The sequence below is a fragment of the Loxodonta africana genome, chromosome 7 (assembly GCF_030014295.1).
Source record: "Loxodonta africana isolate mLoxAfr1 chromosome 7, mLoxAfr1.hap2, whole genome shotgun sequence".
In the NCBI taxonomy this organism is placed as follows: Eukaryota; Metazoa; Chordata; class Mammalia; order Proboscidea; family Elephantidae; genus Loxodonta; species Loxodonta africana.
In genome coordinates this window covers 10,314,740-10,335,560 of record NC_087348.1, presented here as the reverse complement: position 1 = coordinate 10,335,560, position 20,821 = coordinate 10,314,740, and the positions used below count along the sequence as shown (strand labels likewise).

The window sequence follows — 20,821 nt, the reverse complement described above, 5'->3', positions numbered from 1 at the left end:
AGAGAACTGAGATTACAGTGGAAGCCAGAACAAAACCACGGTTTGGGAAGTGATGGATGTGAGAGAGAGAGGGAAACAGCCTTAATTGAGGCAAGGATAAAATGCCGTGACAACTATGGACTCTCAGAGGGGAGAAAATGAGGCAGTGTGTCATTCTTGCACAGGAGCTGGGCCTTCCATTCATGACAGGGATACTGCAGTAAAGAAACTTCCCAGAAGGCAGCCTGTCTCAGGGACATCACCCCAGGTGAGGTGGATGGTCGGGGACATTAACAGAGGGACTGTTTAAAGAGGCTGAGGATTAAGGGAAGCTGACAGAAGATGGTACAGCACCCAGGAATAGCAACCAAGGGAAGTCTTACTGCCCCTCCGTGGTGGGCAAGGGGAGGGACAAGGGGATGGAGCAGCTTGCAGAACCCAGATAGAGACTGAGCTGGAGGAGAGGTGCCGCCGGCAAGAGTAGGGGTCCACAGAGGATGGGAGCAGCCAGCCTGAGGCGACGCTGCAGAGGGGAGCTGGGCGAGCAGATACCCTTACTTACTCTCCTCCTGCGCCCTGAGCTTCTGTCAGGGCCTCCCACTCGTGAACAAGAAGGTAAGGAAGCTGGTGACACTTTCCTTGCTGCTCTGCCTCTGGGGATGGGGCAGGGTGGGGAGGAGGAGAGTGAGCCAGAGCCCCTCCCGGCCATACTTCTGTGATTGCTCCCTCTCTTTCGTTGTAATTATTCATTTAGGGGCTTAGACCTCCCACTGACTCCCTGCTCCTTGAAGGGTACTGTTTTAATTTCCTGTGATTGCTGTAACAAAGTTTCACAAACTGGGTGGCTTAAAACAGCAGAAATTTATTGTCTCACAGTTCTAAAACCTGTACAAAAAATACTTTAGTTTATGTAAAATAGAGTTGGGTACAAGGCACAAATAATTATTTTTCTTGGTTTTTTTTTTTTTTTATTGCAATAGTATATTTTATTTAAGCTACTAGATCCACACGCATATGATTTTAACACATCATCAATATAAAAACTAAAAAATGCAGTTTTTTTCATTGTACTTTAGATGAAGGCTTACAGAGCAAACTAGTTTCTCATTAAACAGTTAGTACACATGTTTTGTGACATTGGTTGCCAACCCCATGACATGTCAACACTCTCTCCTTCTAGACCTTGGGTTCCCCGTTATCAGCTTTCCTGTGCCCTCCTTTAGATGAAGGTTTACAGAACTAGTTTCTCATTAAACAGTTAGTACACATATTGTTTTTTGACACTGGTTAACAACCCCATGACATATCGACCGTCTCCCTTCTAGACCTTGGGTTCCCCATTACCAGCTTTCCTGTCCCCTCCTCCCTCCTCGTCCTTGCCCCTGGGCTGGGGTGCCCATTTAGTCTTGTTTTGTTTTATGGGCCTGTCTAATCTTTGGCTGTAGGGTGTACCTCAGGAGTGACTTAAGCACTGAGCTAAAAGTATGTCCACAGGCCATACTCTTGAGGTTTCTCCAGCCTCTGTCAGACCAGTAAGTCTGATCTTTTTTTGTGTGAGTTAGAATTTTGTTCTACATTTTTCTCCAGCTCTGTCCAGGACCCTCTACTGTGATCCCTGTCAGAGCTGTCAGTGGTGGCAGCCAGGGATCATCTAATTGTGCTGGACTCAGTCTGGTGGAGGCTGTGGTACTTGTGGTCCGTTAGTCCTTCAGACTAATCTTTTCCTTGTGTCTTTGGTTTTCTTCTTTCTCCCTTGCTCGAGAAAGGATGAGACCAATGGAGTGTCTTAGATGGCCACTCAGAAGCTTTTAAGACCCCAGACACTACCCACCAAAGTAGAATGTAGAACATTTTCTTTATAAAACCATGTTATGCCAATTGAGCTAGACCTTGAGACCATGGTCCCCACAGCCCTCAGCCCAGTAATTTGGTCTCTGAGGGAGTATGGATGTGTCTATGGAGCTCAAGGAAAACCTCGTGGCATAGTGGTTAAGAGCTACAGCTGCTAACGAAAAAGTCAGCGGTTTGAATCCACCAGACACTCCTTGGGAACCCTAAGGGACAGTTCTACTCTGTCCTATAGGGCCACTATGAGTTGGAATTGACTCAACAGCAATGGATGGATGGATGATGGAGCTCAAGCCACAAATAATTGGCCGACAGATTTTGCATCTACGTGAATGTCCTGTAGAACATTGTAAATGTGCACAGCAAGCTGGAGAATCCTTGACTGTAAGGGACTGTTTCACATACTGGGGAGACCTGTTGTTGTTAGGTGCTGACGAGTTGGTCCCAACTCATAGCAACCCTATGTACCACACTGCCCGGTCCCACGGCATCCTTACAATCATTGCTATGCTTGAGCCCATTGTTGCAGCCACTGTGTCAATCCATCTCATTGATGGTCTTCTGCTTTTCCACTGACCCTCTCCTTTACCAATCACGATGTCCTTCTCCAGGGACTGATCCCTCCTGACAACCTGTCCAAAGTATGTAAGACAGTTGCTCCAGCCTTGCTTCTGAGGAGCATTCTGGTTGTACTTATTCTGAGACAGATTTGTTCATTCTTCTGGCAGTCCATGGTATATTCAATACTCTTCACCAGCACCACAGTTCCAAGGCATCAATTCTCCTTCGATCTTCCTTATTCATTGTCGAGCTTTCACATGTATATGATGCGATTGAAAATACCATGGCTTGGGTCAGACACACCTTAGTCTTCAAGGTGACATCTTTGCCCTTCGATGCTTTAAAAAGGTCCTTTGCAGCAGATTTATGCAATGCGTCTTTTGATGTCTTGACTGCAGCTTCCATGGCTATTAATTGTGGATCCAAGTAAAATGAAATCCTCGACAACTTCAATCTTTTCTCCGTTTATCATGATGTTGCTCATTGGTCCAGTTGTGAGGATTTTTGTTTTCTTTATGTTGAGGTGAAATCCACACTGAAGGCTGTGGCTTTTGATCTTCATCAGTAAGTGCTTCAAGTCCTCTTCACTTTCAGAAAGCAAGGTTGTGTCATCTGCATAACACAGGTTGTTAATGAGTCTTCCTCCAATTCTGATGCCCCATTCTTCTTCATATAGTCCAGCTTCTCAAATTATTTGCTCAGCATACAGATTGAATAACTACAGGGAAATGATACAACCCTGACGCACACCTTTGCTTACTTTAACCACTCAGTATCCCCTTGCTCTGTCCGAACAACGGCCTCTTCATCTGTGTACAGTTTCCTCATGAGCACAGTTAGGTATTCTGGAATTCCCATTCTTCGCAGTGTTATCCATAATTTGTTACGATCCACACAGTTGAATGCTTTTGCTTAGTCAAGAAAACACAGGTAAACATCCTTCTTGCATTCTCTGCTTTCAGCCAGGATCCATCTGACATGATATCCCTTGTTCCACGTCCTCTCCTGAATCCAGCCTGAATTTCTGTCAGTTCCCTGTCGATACACTGCTGCAGCTGCTTTTGAATGATCTTCAGCAAGATTTTGCTTCCATGTGATATTAATGATATTGTTCAATAATTTCCGCATTTGATTGGGTCATCTTTCTTGGGAATTGGCATAAATATGGACCTCTTCCAGTTGGTTGGCCAGGTAGCTATCTTCCAAATTTCTTGGCTTAGAGGAGTGAGCACTTCCAGTGCTGTTTGTTGAAACATCTCAATTGTTATTCCATCAATTCCTGGAGCCTTGTTTTTTGCCAATGCCTTCAGTGCAGCTTGGACTTCTTCCTTCAGTACCATCGATTCCTGATCCTGTGATACGTCTTGAAATGGTTTAACGTTGACTAATTCTTTTTGGTATAATAACTCTGTGTATGCAACCACTAAATGCCAAACACAATTAATGCAACAGCCAAAGATGTTCCTACCAGGCTAAGAGTTCAAAACCCGGGTGTCAGCAGGGCTATGCTCTCTCTGAAGGTTCTAGGGAAGAATACTTCCTTGCTTCTTTCTAGTTTCTGGTGGTTACTGGCAATCTTTGGTGTTCCTTGACTTGAGATGCACCACTTCAGTCTCTGCCTCAGCTGTCACACGGCGCTCTCCCTGAGTGTCTCTGTGTCCAAATTTCTCTCTTCTTATAAGGACACTAGCCGATAGATTAGGACCCACTTAACGTGGTATGACATCACGTTAATTTGATTACATCTACAAAGAAGTCACATTTATAGGTAACAGTGGCTAGGACTTCAATATATCTTTTTGGGGACACAATTCAGCCCAAAACAAGGACCATGTCTTACTCATGTTTGAGCGATCAGTTCCTGGGACAGCAGACCAGATTCAGAGTGCTCAAAATGTTTGTTGGTTGAATCCACCTCCCTTTTGTCTTCCAAGCACCTACAAGGTATTTTCAAGGCCTTATGGATACTTCTTCCCCGTCAGCTGACTCCTTTAGCCTGACTTCAGGGATGAGCCCCATGGGGACCATGCTGAGTTCCTCAGTGGATGATTAGCACAGGGCTTATTGTTCTCCTCTTGCTGGAGATGGAACCTGCCCCTGCCCAGTGCCACCGGTGAGAGGAACCTGACAACCATCCTAGGGAATAGACGTGGGGCCCTGCTCAAGGCAGCAGCAAGGATCACCGGGATCATGGAGGTGGGCGAGAGAAGGGCCTGCGGGACTAAGTCTTTGAGGCAGGACCAGCTTCATGGGTATGCAACCTGTGCGACCAGGGGTCCACGCTTAGAAGTGCCCCACACTTGGTTTAATGCTCTGTGGTTACCATCTTGAATTCTTAATTTTTTAACAAGGGATCCCCTATTTTCATTTTGGGCCCTGCAAATTTTGTAGCTGGTCTTGCTTTAAGGAATTAGTAGAGGAGGGTCCTGGGAGCAGGAAGGGGCAGCCTCATGTGTCCTCAGAGAGCTGTCATGGCTAGAACTCGGACAGGGGACAGAAGATGAGGGGAGAGAGGCTTGAGTTATTATGCTTCCATCTGTCCTGGGACAGGGAGCAATGGCCCTGAGTGAGTAGGGACCAGTATCTCCAGCCTATCTCTTGAACATGGATGAACACAGGTTTCAGAGGTGAAATTGGGTCTCTTTTTATTGCTTCTGTCCTTACAAGAAATGAAGGAAAATTGAAGAGTGAATAGAGTCAAAGATCACCCAAATGTAGAATTTTTTTCTTCTGAGAAAAGAAAAATAGTTTTTAGTGTTCCACTATGGTTTTACCAAGATTGATATGAGCCTGGGGAAGGCCCGCTCCTGAGTGAGACCCAGGAAAAACTGTCACTGAGGGCCCTAGTCCAGGTAGGGCCCCCTCCTCCCAATACACAACAGCTGCAAAGAGTTAGTCCTTAGTAATCCAAACAGTTGACTGCTGATGGCGGCTCGGGGAACCCAAATTGCCAGTAATCTGTAAATCTTGTCTGAGAGTGTAGGAATGTGTCTTAGGTTTATATGCCTTGTGGGAAACTGAGGCTCAGAGGGATTAGGCAACATGCCCAGGGCAAGTTGAGAACTCCTGGTTTTGGATATGGACTGTGAGTGGGCCTTGCTCTTCCATTTGCCGGCCAGCATTTTTTGCATTTGGTTCCTGCAGTGGAGCAAAGAGGGTCACAGCCTTGGAAGGAGCAGCCTTCTTTGGCTTTCTTCTTCCAGCAGGACCCTGGGGAAGGCGTTGGCAGCTCTTGGAACAGGGAATCTTGGCCCTGTCTCCAGTCGTGTCCTCCCTGGCTCACTAAAGAAGAATGTGAAGGGAAGAAGGGCTACGAAGGGCCTGAGTAAAGCCTGGAAGAGTCGTTTCCTCACCTCTCCCCAGTGAGAGAGATACTCTTGGATTATTTGTTCATAAAACAAATACACAGCAAGCGCTTGCCCTGTATCAGCTGCAGTGGTGGGCAGGTGATGGAGTTCTGTCCCCTGGAGTACAGCCTGAGAGTGAGTAAGGTAGAAGAGCCAGACAACAAACAAGAAAGTAACTAACCATGTGCAGATTGTTATGGATTGAATTGTGTCCACCAAAAGAAATGTTGAAGTTCTAACCCCTGTACCTGTGCATGTGACCCTGTTTGGGGAAATAGGATCTTTCTTTGAAAATGTTATCATTTAAGTCATACTGGAGTAAGCTGGGTCCTAGTCCTAATTTTTTCTGAGTGTTGTCTTATAAAAGAGGAGAACAGACATGGAGAGAAAGTGACACACAGGGGGAAGACACCATAAGCATCTGTCTACAAGCCAAGGAATGCCAAGAAATGCCTGGGGCTACCAGAAGCTAAAAGGGACAAGAAGGATCTTCCCCTACAACTGACTGAGAATTTGGACTTTTAGCCTCTAGAAGTGTGAGAAAATAAACTTTTGTTTATTAAAGCCCCCCACTTTATGGTATTTTGTTACTGCAGACCTAGGAAACTAAGACACAGAATGACAAGGGGAAGACCAGAGCGTTATGCTGGGAGGGTACAAAAGAGAAGGAAGGATTCAGTGACCATTTAAAGCTAAGAAGGGAAGGTTGGGAGGCATCACCTGAAGGTTCCGTCCTCTTCTCAGGGCTGTTTCCTAGGGTAGGCTGGGCAGGGCCAAGGGTTTTGGAGGGTCCAAGCTGAGCTCACCCTGAGGCTGCTGGTCACCAGCCAACTCTAACAATGGACATACTCACTGGAGCTACAAGGTGCCAAAAATCTTTTCACAAAGAGTTTGGGATTATCATCAGAATTGGGGGAAGACCTAGACTGAGAAGGCTCAGAATGGAGAGGAAGGGAAGAGTGGGTTGGCTAATTATTGAAGATATTTAGAAATCTTAGCAAAAACCAGCACTTAAAAAAAATTTTTTTTATTGTACTTTAGATGAAGATTTATAAACAAACTAGTTTCTCATTAAAAAATTTGTACATGTGACATTGGTTGCCAACTCCACGACATGTCAACACTCTCCCCTTCTAGACCTTGGGTTCCCTATTCCCAGCTTTCCTGTCCCCTCCTGCCTTCTTGTCCTTGCCCCTGGGCTAGTGTGCCCATTTAGTCTCATTTTGTTTTATGGGCCTGTCTTATCTTTGGCTGAGGGTGAATCTCAGGAACGACTTCTTTACTGAGCTAAAAAGTTGTCCGGGGGCCGTATACTAGGGGTTTATGATCATTTGTTTATAAAGCAAATATATAGCACATTTTTAAAAGAAACCCCCTTAGGGCCTCCCCTTTGGTGACATACCATCATGGAAGGAACCAGAGAAGATGTGAGCAATTTAAAGAACTTCTCAACTCTTAAGTTAGATACAGATGCAGTGACCTCACTCAAATAAATGCCCAATTCCACCAAATTCTGACCTCCACTGCAGTAGCAAAGGAATGAATTACAGTACTCTCCCAAAATGGCGCCTGGGGCTCAGCCCTTTAATTGGTGGATTCAGGTCATGTGACCCAAAGCAGGTCCTTAATGACAGATCCTGTTGATTGTGAGGCTCCAAAATGATACCCAGAGCCTGGGCCTGCTTGTGGAGTGGGAGGAGGGAGAACCTGTCCAACCAAGTAGGCCACACCACATTATACCTAAGTATTTGTTTATCTCAAATAGTAAATTCTTTTTTTTTTTTTTTAAATCTATTAAATTCTGTCTTTATTATCTGTCAATATTATCGTGTCTACTCTTTAATAACGACAGCACTGGGTTTTTTGGGCACTCTTTAAAAAGATAGTAATTTTTTTTGTGGTAAATATATATGTAACTAAATATTTGAGATTTCACAATCTTCACTTATAAAGTTCAGTGACATTGTCTTCATCATATTGTTCAACCATCACCGTCATCTGTTCTGCAATTTTTCCATCCACTTCCTTTCTTGACTGCCAGAACTATAACTAGGGTGCAGTACCAGCACCACTAGGGTGCTGGACCTGACAAGGGAGGAAAAAGACTACACCCCAAAGGAACTGCAAGAATTAGCCAGCGTGTAGTACCAGAATTCCCTGGGATTGGATTTTGAGGGTGCTTAACAACAACAATCACGACAGTCAACAGGACCAAAACACAAGACAGGATAAACCAAAAACCCATTGCCATTGAGTCGATTCTGATTCTGACTCACACTGACTCTATAAGACAGAGTACAACTACCCCATAGTCAGATGGTAAATTCTTGAAAGGGGTAAATAAAGGAAGATTTTTTGAGGACCCTATAAGTTTTGGGAGCCCTGGTGATTTTTTTTTTTTTTTTTGAAGTAGTGGTTGAGAGCTTAACTGCTAACCAAAAGGTCTGCAGTTTGAATCCACCAGCCGCTCCTTGGAAACCCTATGGGACAGTTCTACTCTGCCCTATGGGGACGCTATAAGTTGGAATAGACTTGATGGCAATGGGTTTATAAGTTTGGTCCTTCCTTCCCCACAGCTTCAGAGCTTTCCTTATTATAAAAATATTTCTATTTTCCTGTTTTGACAACTTTTCAAATATATGATTTTGAAAACCAGTAAAAAATACCCATTCAAGAAAATTTGGAAAATGTACTAAAAAGAAAAAAGCGAACTCTGTTTGCATCCGTTTTATAATCTGTCCAACTAGAGTGTAGACTCCATGATCTCATCTCCGACTAGTCCCCATGACCTCATCACCTCCTACCGGTCTTCTCGCTGTTCATCAGCCACACCTCCTGCCTCAGGACCTCTGCATTGGCTCTTCTGACCACTCTGAATCCGTCTTAAACTGCTCCATTTTGTCTCCCCACCCCATAGTGCTCATCACTTTCTAGCATACTACATAGTTTATTTACTTCTTTATTGTATTTATTGTGTGCTGCCTGTTTTCCCCTGCTAGTCTGCCGTTATTAAGATGGGGAAGCCTAGGGGAGGATCAAGGACTTGGTTCTGGACTTTCTAAGGTTGAGATGCCTGTTAGCTATCCCAGAGGCAATGTCAAGTGGGCAGCTGGTATGAGTCTGGGACCTGATAGAGAGGGGTGGGCTGGAGGGCTCCCAAGAGTCCTCAGGATGTGGCTGGTATCCAAAGTCACAGGACAAGCGGGAGGAGCCAGCTAGATAAATCATAGCGCATCTCCACCTTCCCCCTCATTCTGCTCCACATTCCTCCTTTGACTCCCGGAATGCCCCATGCTCTGTCCTGCCCCAGGGCCTTGGCACATGCTGTTCCTTCTGCTGGGAACACTCTCGCCTCTCCTCTTTGCTTCTTGGCTCAACATCACTTCCTCCCTGGCCACACCAAAGCCCTCGTTACTCAAGTTAAGGAGAAGTTCCCATCCTGGTAACAGCCCTTCTCCTTGCTAACAGTGGCCACAGTTGCCATTTTGCTCCTATGCATGTGATGTTGTAATTTGGTCTCCCTGAGCCTGGCCCCATTTCCTCCCCCAGCACAGCTCTGACGGCATCTCGCCTGCCCAGAAGCATACCCACGGACTCCCATTGCTCCCCAAGTAAATCCCAGATGCCTCCACCAGGGAATTCCTGGGTGGTGCAAACAGATAAGCACTCAACCACGAGCCGAAAGGTTGGTGGTTCGAACCCAACCAGAGTCTCCTCAGAAGACAGGCCTGGCGATCTGCTTCTGAAAGGCCATAGCCTTGAAAACTCTATGGAGTAAGTAGTTCTACTCTGCACACGGGGTCACCGTGAGCTGAACGACTCAACAACAACTGACAACAACAACCCCAGTCAGGCATTGGGTCCCCGAACTAGAACGCATCGTTTGCACAGCTTTCTCTTGACGAGGTATCTCTGTTCTAAAGAGCTGGAGCTGCCCACTCTCCCTAACAGGCTCTCTGCGTCTCTGCCCTGCGCTGCACAGCTGCAGGCTGACCTGGTTAGCAGCCTCCTCATGTCCCCAGCGCGGATGCTGGCACCAGCAGCCATCTCTCAGGAGTCACTTCAAACGCGCCTCCTCCCCCACCTCAGGGCTTCCCAAGGCCTTCTACCTAAAAAGCACGGCCTTGCTCCTCTGCGTCCCTTGGGGCTCTGTTTATCTGCACCCTTGGAGCCCTTAACGCAGCTGATCCTTTGTGAATACTTTTTGGCAAATCCACCTTGTGTCCTTTGTTCCTTGAGGACAGCAGCTGAAATGTGCTGGATCAGTGCAGGTAGAACTGACCCAAGTGATGCTGTGTGAATGTGTGTGTCTTTAACACAGAGCTTAAAAAAGTAGAGGCATGCTATCACCCAGTGTTCAGAGAAGTATATAAAATCTCAGCCTCTGCTTTGGGCTCCTGGGTCCAATGGGTCACCCTGACCATAGAAGTAAGTGCTGCAAACCACTGTGGTGGTGTTTTCGTAATGAAGTATTTCCAGTGTGCAAAAAGAAGTATCAAGAATAACACAATGACCAGGAGCTGAGGGGAGGGGGCAACGGAAGTTAATGCTGAAGGGGCGCTGAGTTTCCGTTTGAGATGATGATAAACCTTTAGCGATGGATCATGGCGATGGTTGCTCAGCGTGGTGAGTGTAATTAATGTCGCTGAACGGTACACTTGAAAATAGTTAAAATGGCAAACTTCTTGTATATATACATATGTATGTATATAGTTGTTGTTGTGTGCCATCGAGTTGATTTAGACTCATACCAACCCTGTGTGACAGAGCAGAATGCCCCATGGGGCTTTCTAGGCTGTAATATTTATGGAAGCAGATTGCCAGGTCTTTCTCTTGTAGGGTCACTGAGAGGTGAGCGGTGGGATTCGAACCACCAACCTTTCAGTTAGCAGCTGAGCGTTTAACCGTATTACCACAATAAAAGATTTTAAAAAAAAAAGAAGGATATAATGAAAATCCATGTATCGCCACCGGCCTAAGGAGCAAACGTTCCACATTTCCCGAAGCCCCAGTGTGCCTTCTATCCTGCGGATTATCTTCTCCCCAAGTGATTCCCTCCCCCCATTATTGATCCCAGGCAGGCTCGTATGTTTTTGTTACATGAATGTCCCCTCATAAATAACCTGTAATATTGTCCTGTGTGTTTCTAAATTTTATAGAAATGACATTATATGCTATAGGTCCTCCAGCAATATGCTTTTTTCATTCAGCATTATGTTTTTGAGATTTATCCGTGTTGATATGTGTAGCTTTTAGTCCAGTTGTTTCACCTGGCTGTGTAGTATTCCATTGCTTAAATGTACCATATTTTATGTAGCCATTCTTCTATGGGTGGACATTCTGGATGTTTCCAATTTTTTCTCTAACACAGACAATGCTGCAATGAACATTTGTGTGTGTGTGCAGGTGCACGTCTCTAAGGGACAGACCCAGGAATGGAACAGAGGGACTAGGATACGTGCATCTTCGTTTCAGCAGATGTGGCCAAACCGTTCTCCAAACTGACGTATGATTTTGTACACCAGCAGGGTGTAAGCCTTCAGGTGGAGGCAGAGGAGCTGATTCCCAAGGCTCACATTCACCGCTCGTCCAAACATTCTCTTCTTCACTGTTCCTCTCTCAGGAACGCATCCTATGTGGGTGGTGTTGGCACTAGGGGGCATAACAAAGAATCACAAGCTGGGTGGTGTATAACAACAGAAATGTACTCTCTCTGGGTTCTGGAGGCTAGAAGTCCAAAATCCAGGTGTCAGCAGGGCCAGGCTCTCTCTGAAGGCTCTAGGGAAGAAGCCTTCCTTGCCTCGTCCTAGTTTCTGGTGGCTTCCGGCAGTCAGTGGTGTCCCTCGGCTTGTAGGCATATCACTCCAACCTCTCTGTCTGTGTGCCCTCCGCCCTTCTTGTAAAGACACCAGTTATTAGATTTTGGATCCACCCAAATCCAGTATGACCTCATCTTGATCCTTAACTAATTTCATCTGTTTTGGTTCTGGACCCAATTTCCAAGCAAGGTTACATTCTGAAGTTCTGGGTGGACGTGAATTTTTACAGTAACTGTTTGCTGTTGGGGTGATGCCGACTTATGGGAACCCCCGTATGTGTCAGAGCAGAGCTGTGCTCCACGGGGTATTCAATAGCTGATTTGTCAGAAGCAGATCACCAGGCCTTTCTTCCAACGTCTGTCTGGGTGCGTTGCCAAATGCAGTGGGTTTGCCACTTGCACTCTCATTGAGAATAATTAAGAGTTAATTGGATTTTTAAAGCAAGGCATAGTTTATTACTTGTGACAAGTAAGGAGACGGGGAGATCACTCTCAAAGCACTGTCTCGCTGAACAAAGGACTGGAGGAAGTTTTTATGTTATGTGGGAAAGAGGAAGTCATACATATTCATTAAGTTCTTGGGAAGTGGCATGTGTATTTATTGTGGGGCTGGGCTAGGAATTAGCGAGGAAGTAGCTGCTTGGCATGAGTCTTTTGGTTCTTTGACATAAGTTTTAGAGCTCGGGTTCAACTTCGGGTCACTGATTGTCTCACAGCACATGCGCAGGGGTCTGGTTTCAGCTGGTTTTCCTGAAAAACATCTGCAAGCAGGGAGATTAGAAGGAAACAGGATGGGCGGGGGGCGGGGGGCTTCGTAATCTTTGTAATCTGTTGTTTAAAGTTGTTTTGTAAAATCCTTCACTGGCACAGCTTTCGGCTCAGAACCTGTTTTCTAACGGGTCTCAGGTGTGCTCCAATCTCCAACCTCTCGGTTAGTAGCTGAGCGTGCTAACCGTTTGCACCACCCAAAGGACACTATTCAACCCACTATAGGGGAAGAGTGGTTTTCTAGAACTTCTTTTGACTATGGAGGTGATGTCTTTTGACCAGAAAGTTCTGGAGGGAAGCCCTTGTTCCTAAGTGCATAAAGGCAACAGAGGGAGCCTGGCTGACCAGAAAATTGTCCCTGTTTCAAGAGAGTTTTCAGGGCACCCGGAGGTCTCTGTGTGTGGTGCGATGGATCACCTTTGTGTGTCCTTTCTAGCCATGGCCTTATAACTCCCATCCAGGTGATTGGGTGGGACCATGTAGTAGGATAATTGTGGCCCACCAAAAGGATTGGTCAGTTTTACCATCCCACTGGGTTTGAAATGAGCCACCCCAGAGGGGGAAAAGAGGATTCCACCACCAAGAATAAACAGCCAGGAGTGGAAAGCGCATCCTTTGGACCCAGGATCCCTGTGCTAAGAAGCTCCTGGAACCAAGAGACAGAGAGAGAGAGCTGCAACACTGAAGGCAGTGTGAAGCTGTGGCAAGAGAGACCCGCAGGAGAACTCACAGTGGGCTTCCGGGCCCATGGAATGAGAAAGCTGAGTGCCTTTGGGCAGAGGCCAGGGAGAGGCGTGCCTGTGAGCACAGCTGGGAAGAAGCTGATGGAAGCACTGTATCCTGAGTGTTCCCTAACCTGAATTGTAACCTGTTACTTCCCTAATAAACCCACAGTTGTGAATATTGTCTATGAGTTCTGTGTGGCCACTGCAGTGGATTATCAAACGCAGCAAAGAACTAGAGATTGCCATGGGAGAAACGGTTAGTGTCAGAACTGGTAAAGATGGCGGAGACAGGAGGCATGTCTAATCTCTGCCTTATAAGAACCAGCCTTGGGTTGTTGATCTTGATTCTCCGTCTCTCTTGTGAAGAGAAAGGAGGTAGACACCACCCCCACGCCATTTTTTACACAGCGAATGGGCAAGCTGACCCCCTGCAAGTGAGACCCCCTGAGGCACACCCTAGCCTGACTCCGGCCTGGAGTCTTGGTGCCCTGCTGCACCCAGGCGAGAATTGCTCACCAATTGCTGGCAGTCGGGCTTGGCAGATTTATAGGCACCAAACAAAACAAAAAAATTTGCTTAATAACGTGCTCGTTGTGAAATGTTTTTGTGTTCCGGAGCTCTGACAATGCAAAGTATTTCGGCAAAGAAGAGGCAAATGCCTTTGAAATTAGGATATTCAAAGTAACTACTCAACTCAGGCCTTTTGATATTGCTTTAAGAAGTCTGTTTTGCCCATAATATCATGGTTCTGCTGTTTGCGCCATTTAGTTCACATTTATTCCAATTTTCAGATAGCGACTCCTTCCACTTTACCTTCTGTAATTCAGAATTGGAATCTTTAAGTCCTCAGAAAATTGTTTTTGTAATATCCCAAAGTGAAAACACTTGCAAATGTGTACTTTTTAGAACAAGTGTCAATTTTAAATTCAGGGCAAAAGTAACCTTTTATGTGCCATCTTGCCTGTACTGTAAATCACAAAGTGTTTTATTCTGTGTTCTTTGAGTATGTCTCAATTGCCCTGGGTTTTCATGAGATTGCAATTGCTGGTTATATGGAGTTGAGATGGGCTCAAAAGCTGCTTTATATGCTCTGTATGCTTTGAGCATTTAGCTGACGCTACTCCAGGCCTCCCCAGGCTATGGGCGCATTGGGATCACAGGTCCAGTAACACCCCAGTACACTGGTTCTTGTCCCCAGGCTTGCTTGGAGTCACAGCTCCCTGCAAAGTTCTCTTCATCTCCCTGTCTCAGTCAGGGGTCTCTAGAGAAACAAAACCAGTGAAATTTGTTGCAAAAGACCTCTTCAAAGTGATAAAAAGCAAACATGTCACTTCAAAGAGTAAGGTGCACCTGACCCAAGCCATGGTATGCATGTGAAAGCTCCACAATGAATGAGGAAGACCGAAGAAGAACTGATGCCTTTGAATTATGGTGTTGGCAAAGAATATTGACTGTACCATGGACTTCCAGAAGAACGAACAAATCTGTCTTGGAAGAAGTACAGCCAGAGTGTTCCTTAGAAGCAAGGATGGAGAGACTTTGCCTCGTGTGCTTTGGACATGTTATTAGGAGGCACCAGTCCCTGGAGAAGGACATCATGTTTGGTAAAGTGAGGGTCAGCGAAAGAGAGGAAGACCCTCAACGAGATGGATTGACACAGTGGCTGCAATGATGGGATCAAACAGAGCAACGACTGCAAGGATGGCGAAGACTGGGCAGAGTTTCATTTTGTTGTACGTAGGGTTGCTGAGTCATAAGTAACTTGACGGCACCTAACAACAACTGTATATATGTATATATATACATATATACACACATAGAGAAAGAGGGATTGATTTTCTTCAAAGAATTGGTTCACATGATTTTGTGAGGCTGGCAAGTTCAAAATCCATAGGTCAGGTGACAAACTGGAGACTCCCTGCAGGCTTGTGTCCCAAAATTTGTAAGTTAGGTGACAGAAGAGTGAGGTGAGAGGTCTACTAAAATACCTATTTTTGGTGTGGACGCAGGTTCTCAGGTGGTGCAAATATTTAAGTGCTCAACTACTAGCTGAAAGGTTGGTGGTTCGAACCCACCTAGAGGCTTCTCGGAAGCCAGGACTGGAGATCTGTTTGCAAAGTGTCACAGCCTTGAAAATCTTTGGAACAGTTCCACTCCGCACACATGGGTCCTCGTGAGTTGGAATCGATTAGACAGCAACTAACAAGAAGTCTGGACGCAGAGCATACCCTCAGGAAACTCCCTTTTTGCTCTCAAGGCCTTCGACTGATTGACTGATTGATTACATAATATTACATTATGGAAGGTTATTACAGGTAGTCCTTGACTTACGACGTACTTGAGTTATGGCCAACCGCAGTTATAACCATCTGTTTTTTTTTTTTTTTGTACACTCTTACCATTAGTAATTTGTACTACGTACAGTGTTGCAGCAAGTAATTTGCTGATGTTATTGTTTTTGGATGTTCATTTGCAGGTGTTCAGTGTTATGATTTATTGTTCAAAACACCGCCTGATAGCAGGCAATAATGAAAACTAAAAAAAAAAAAAGAGGTATTCAACTTACTTCAGAGCCGACTTACAACAGAGTCGTTGGAACAGAACCCTGTCATAAGTTAGGGACTACCTGTACATGACGAAGGTAGTCTGCTTTACCTAAGGCCGACTGATTTAATCACATAACTACTCCACGCTATCACCTGTCTGTCAGTTTGTCATACTGTGGTGGCTTGTATGTCGCTGTGATGCTGGAAGCTATGCCACCAGTATTTCAAATACTAGCAGTGTCACCTATGGTGGACAGGTTTCATGGAGCTTCCAGACTAAAACAGACTAGGAAGAAAGCCCTGGCAATCTACTTTCAAAAATTAGCTAATGAAAACCTTATGGATCACAACAGAGCACTGTCCGACTCGCTTGCTTGGACACGTCATTAGGAGGGATCAGTCACTGGAGGAGGACATCATGTTTGGTGAAGTAGAGGGTCAGTAAGGGCAAGGGAGACCCTTGGTGAGAAGGACTGGCACAACAGCAAGGGGCTGGAACATGCCAGCAATTGTGAGGATCACAGACCAGGCAACGCTTCGTTCTGTCGTACACAGGTCTCCGTGAGTCAGAGTTAACTCAAAGGCATCTGTCTCGAACTGCTTCCTGACAGCACATGCAACTGCTCCACGGCAGCAGTTAGACTAGTGTCTGGCCAAGCAACTGGGACCATAGCCTAACCAAGCTGACACAAAATTAACCATCACACTCCCCAAATATCCCTGGGTGTCCCAGGGGCATCCTCCCTGTGCTCGTGCCCAGGAAGCTACCAGCTGCCACCTGCTGGGCATCACCCCCACTGAAGCTTGGTGCTACAGTGCCTGCCTCTGCTGGGGAAGGCTGTCCCTTCTCTTGGTCCAGCCTCCTGTCTTCTGCCCTCAGGTGCTCCAGGCTGCAAGTCAGGGAGAAGATCCTACTCCCTGTCTGGGGAAGCGGTTAATCTGTGCCATTGACCCTCTGAGCCTGGCAGGGTTTCCAAGAACGGCTCTTTCAGGGTTTGATCATGGCCCTCTCTAGGACCCAGGGGACTTGGCTGAAGCACCTGGCTGAACCCTTGGGCTCTTGCCCCCTGCAGGGCAGTGGCTAATGGATCAGAGTCTCCTGCTTGCACCTACTTCCTGTTTCTCCAGTAAACAGATGCCCCAGAGCTGCCTCACCATTTACCAGAAGTTGCTCCATTCCAGCCCAAGATCAAGGTGCCTGGAAAACAAAGTTTTCTCCTGCTGGGAAATGCAGATCACCTCATTAACTGCCTTCCTAAATGCTGAGCGTCTCAGAGTCATTCTGATGCTATTTACTGCTGGGTGCAGCCAAGCACAGGGTGTGCCGTGTAGAACTCCTTCTGAGGGGCTGCAGAGAGGATGAAACTGCGGGAACTCAAGACAGGATATGTCTGCGGGCCTCTCCTGTCCTAGTTCTCCAACTAATGGGTGGGTTGTACTAGTTGACCCCTCTTTGTAGGTGTTGTTGTTAGCTACTGTCGAGTTGCCCCCAACTCATGGTGACCCCATGCACTGCAGAAACACTGCCCAGTCCTGAGCCATTACCATGATAGGTTGGAGAGCAGACCATTGTGCTCCATAGGGTTTTCATTGGCTAATTTTTAGACATAGATGGCCAGGCCTTTCTTCCTAGTCTTAGTCTGGAAGCTCTACTGAAACCTGTTCAGTGTCATGGCAACACACAAGCCTCCACTGAGAGACGGTGATGCATTGGCTGGGAATGGAACCCAGGCTTCTCATATGGAAGGTGAGGATTCTACCACTGAACTCCCAATGCTCCCCTCCCCCACGTAGGGGCAAAGAATTGCAGAATCCAGTGAAGAAGTGAAGCCAGCCATCTCCCACCTTCATGGGGTGGAAGGCATCCATTAGTTGAAAAAAACTGGGCAATAGTATGAGCTGGGCCCTGGACACAGGCCCCATGAACAGCCCTCTTTAAGTGATGGAGCCCCCAGTCACAGCCAAGGACCCCATTTGTCCTGGCTAGTGCTCCCTTCAGCTAAGAAACCTCGTCCAGCTGAGAAGGAATGTGCTGGAGAAGGAAACCCCCAACCTGGGTTTGGGATGACATAAGTGTTTCCTTGGTTGAGAACCAGTTTTAACCCGAGGGAAATTCCGAATTAAGGGTAGTGGTGATGAAGTACGTCAATCAAAATATGTAGCATTTATACTTTTGTGTTAAGCTCAGAAATACACTTTGTATACTTGGTAATTTAGGAATTTAAGAAGTTTAAGAGAGTTTGACATATCTGAGTGTTCCCATCAGGCTTATAGTTCTAATTCAAAATGTGCTCTTGAGCCATTGATTTCAACCTGTGATTGTAAGCTGAAACCTTACTAAGTTGGTAAACCGTTTTTGAGCATCTGAAAATCACCATAATTGTAAGTTTAATGTATTTGATTTATGAGAATCGCTTAAGGACTTCGGAAGACTTGTAGTCAGATAATTTAAAAACTTGGAAAATGGAATATAATAAACTTGATTGCAGCTTAAAATGTTTAAAGGAGTTTAATTAACTAAGTAGGTAAATGGTACAAACATTAATCAAAGTTCTCCCTAAAATTAATGGCTAAAATTTGTTAGATCTATTCATAGACTATGGTTTCTAAAGTTACATTTAAAAGCTCCAGGAAGCATGAGGGCTTAAAAACTAACTTTAAAAACCCAAGTATTTCTGGAAAGTCTTTTTTCTGCTTAAAAGCTGTTCTCAAGAATACCCCCCGAAAAAAAACCCTTGAAGCTGGGCCGGAGAAGTTTCCAACAAAGATGACCCCACAGCCACCTGCTTAACTGATGCCCAGGAGGAAAGGAGCAGTAAGTGTGGCAGGAGGGGCCCTCAGGAGGAGGGGATGTCAGCCCCAGGCCTGGGATCTTCCTGCCCCCCCGCCCCAATTGTGGCGCTAAACAGGTCCCCAGACCCAAGGGAAGGCTGGGAGATCCTAGGGGAACTAGAGACTCAAACTATAAATTTAAATGAAGTACAAAACAAGCAACCCCCTAAAGCCCACTGCCATTGAGTCAATTCCAACTCACAGGGACCCATGGGGTTCCTGAGGCTGTAAATCTCTACGGAAGCAGACTGCCACATCTTACTCCCGGGGAGTTGCTGGTGGTTTTGAACCGCTAAACTTTTGATTAGCATTCGGCCGCTTTCACCGCTGTACCACTAGGGCTCCAAACAAGCAAAGCACATTCTATTTCTTTCTCACTTGAGGTTGTGACCTGAGAATTGTACCTACAACCTGTGTTTCCTCCCAGGGTTTGAGGGAGAACACTGAGGCGGCTTTGAATGACGCTCAGCTGCTGGGGGAGCAGCCAATTCTTTGTTTCCTCTCCCTTCCTCTCCCATCCTCTCCTCTCTTTTCTTTTCTCTCTCTCTCTTCTTTTTTCTTTTTCTTTTTCCTACACCCTCCCCGCTCCTGCTCATGGGTTGCCTGCAGACTTGCTGGCCAGGTCGCCCTGGTTTCGGAAACACCCTTGTATCTGCTCGTCCTCACTGTCCTCCAAACCCTGAATGACACGAAGGCTTAGGGTGAGGGTGTGCGCGCCCCTTCCCCCAGCACTCCTGTGCTGCCTGGGCCCGGGCAGGTGCTGGTCGCGTGAAGCACCTGCTGAGTGAACCAAGGCCATGGCCAAGCCCCTTTCTGGAGATGACTGGGCACCACCAGGACCCCAGGGAGCTTCTGGAAAAGCCAAGTAGTCCCATAGGGACTCTGGGTTTTATAATCAGGACTTGTGATGGCAAAGGAATGTGATGTTCCCTGGGCAGGGGACTATCCGGAGGTGCCCTTGGTGCCGAGCTCCGGCTCTCGAGCACCATGGTCTCTGCTGACATGATGGACCACGTGGGGAGCCTGAGGAGGCTTCAGGTTCTTCTTGTCCTTGTCATCATCTTCCCTGATGTGCTGTGGACACCTCACCAGTGGCGGAGAATTTCTGGCAGCTGTCCCCGGTCATTGGTGCTGTATTCCCAACCTTGACAATGACACCCTCCTCCCAAATGCCCTGCAGAGTTTTGGCCTCATTGCCCTCCTGAGGGTTTTCATCCCCCTGGACTCACGGCAGAAGCCAGAGTCACCAAGGCAATCAGGGGTGTGTTGGCAAAAGGGACACCAGTGTCATTGAGACACTTGGAGGTGCTGACTTCTGCAGGCCTGGGGGACACTGCCACAGAACGATGCAGCGCAGGGACGATGGGCATGACGTTGATGATGTTGTTAGTCTCTGTCAAGTGGATTCCAACTAATGGCGACCCATATGTGCAGAGTAGAACTGCTCCGTCGGGTGTTCAAGGCTGTGACCTCTCAGAAGCAGATCGCCAGACCTATCTTCCAAGGCACCTCTGAGTGGGTTTGAACCACCAACCTTTCAGCTGATTGAGGAGATAATATTGGAGCCATTGCTTCCTGTCCTTGAGCATAAGGAATGTGACCCAGCTGGAGCTGGACTCACTAGGACTCACAAGGACTGGGCCCTGAGGTATAAAGACAATACCCAGGACAACCTTGGAAAACATCTTCTAGGGAACGTTTCACATAAACTAATCAAGTAGCACAAAAGACCCACATATTTTCCACTCTTTTTCTATTAGCATCCGGTGAATAGTAAGATTTGTTGGAATAATGAGGACCCACCTGACTGTCCTTACTGACACCTGTAAAAAAAAAACAAACCCAGTGCCGTGGCATAGTGGTTAAGTGCTACTACTGACACCTGTACTAATGATTGTTAAGAAAGATGATTCAAAATGTAGGATCACGGTGACTTAACAGTTTTTAGCCAATCTGTGAAAAGGTGAAGCTTTTTCAACGACTTTGCCCATTTGTAGTGTTAGTATGTAGTAATGATTCTGTAACGTTCCTCGTACTCAGACAGACAGGACTCTGGCAGCAGGCTTGTCTGTTTCCTACTTTAGCCTCGTTGCATATATGCGGAATCAAACCTTTCATTTTGTTTTACTATAAACTTTGTGATGTTTTTACCCTAGAACACAGCTAGTAGTTGAGTGCTTAACTGTTCACACCTCACCTCAAATGGTGGACGGGTCACCACCTTCAGCTTTTCCTTGTCTTTCTACGGTGCATTGATAGCAGCAAAAGCCACACCAATCCCTACAATTACCAACTGAGCAGCTGCCATCGAGTCAGTTCTGACCCACTGGGACCCCATGTGTGTCAGAGTAGAACTGCGCTCCATGGGATTTCCAATGGCTGATTTTTCAGACATAG

At 46.4% G+C, this 20,821-nt stretch overlaps 1 protein-coding gene across 1 annotated transcript in view; it reads left to right on the top strand.

Moving 5' to 3' along the window:
• The first annotated feature begins 496 nt into the window (after positions 1-496).
• SLC22A11 (solute carrier family 22 member 11) overlaps positions 497-20,821 on the top strand; it is a 73,820-nt gene continuing 53,495 nt past the window's right edge. The window contains exon 1 of the mRNA XM_064287862.1: positions 497-594. The gene's annotated coding sequence lies outside the window, so the exon portion shown is untranslated. The remainder of the gene's footprint in view (positions 595-20,821) is intronic.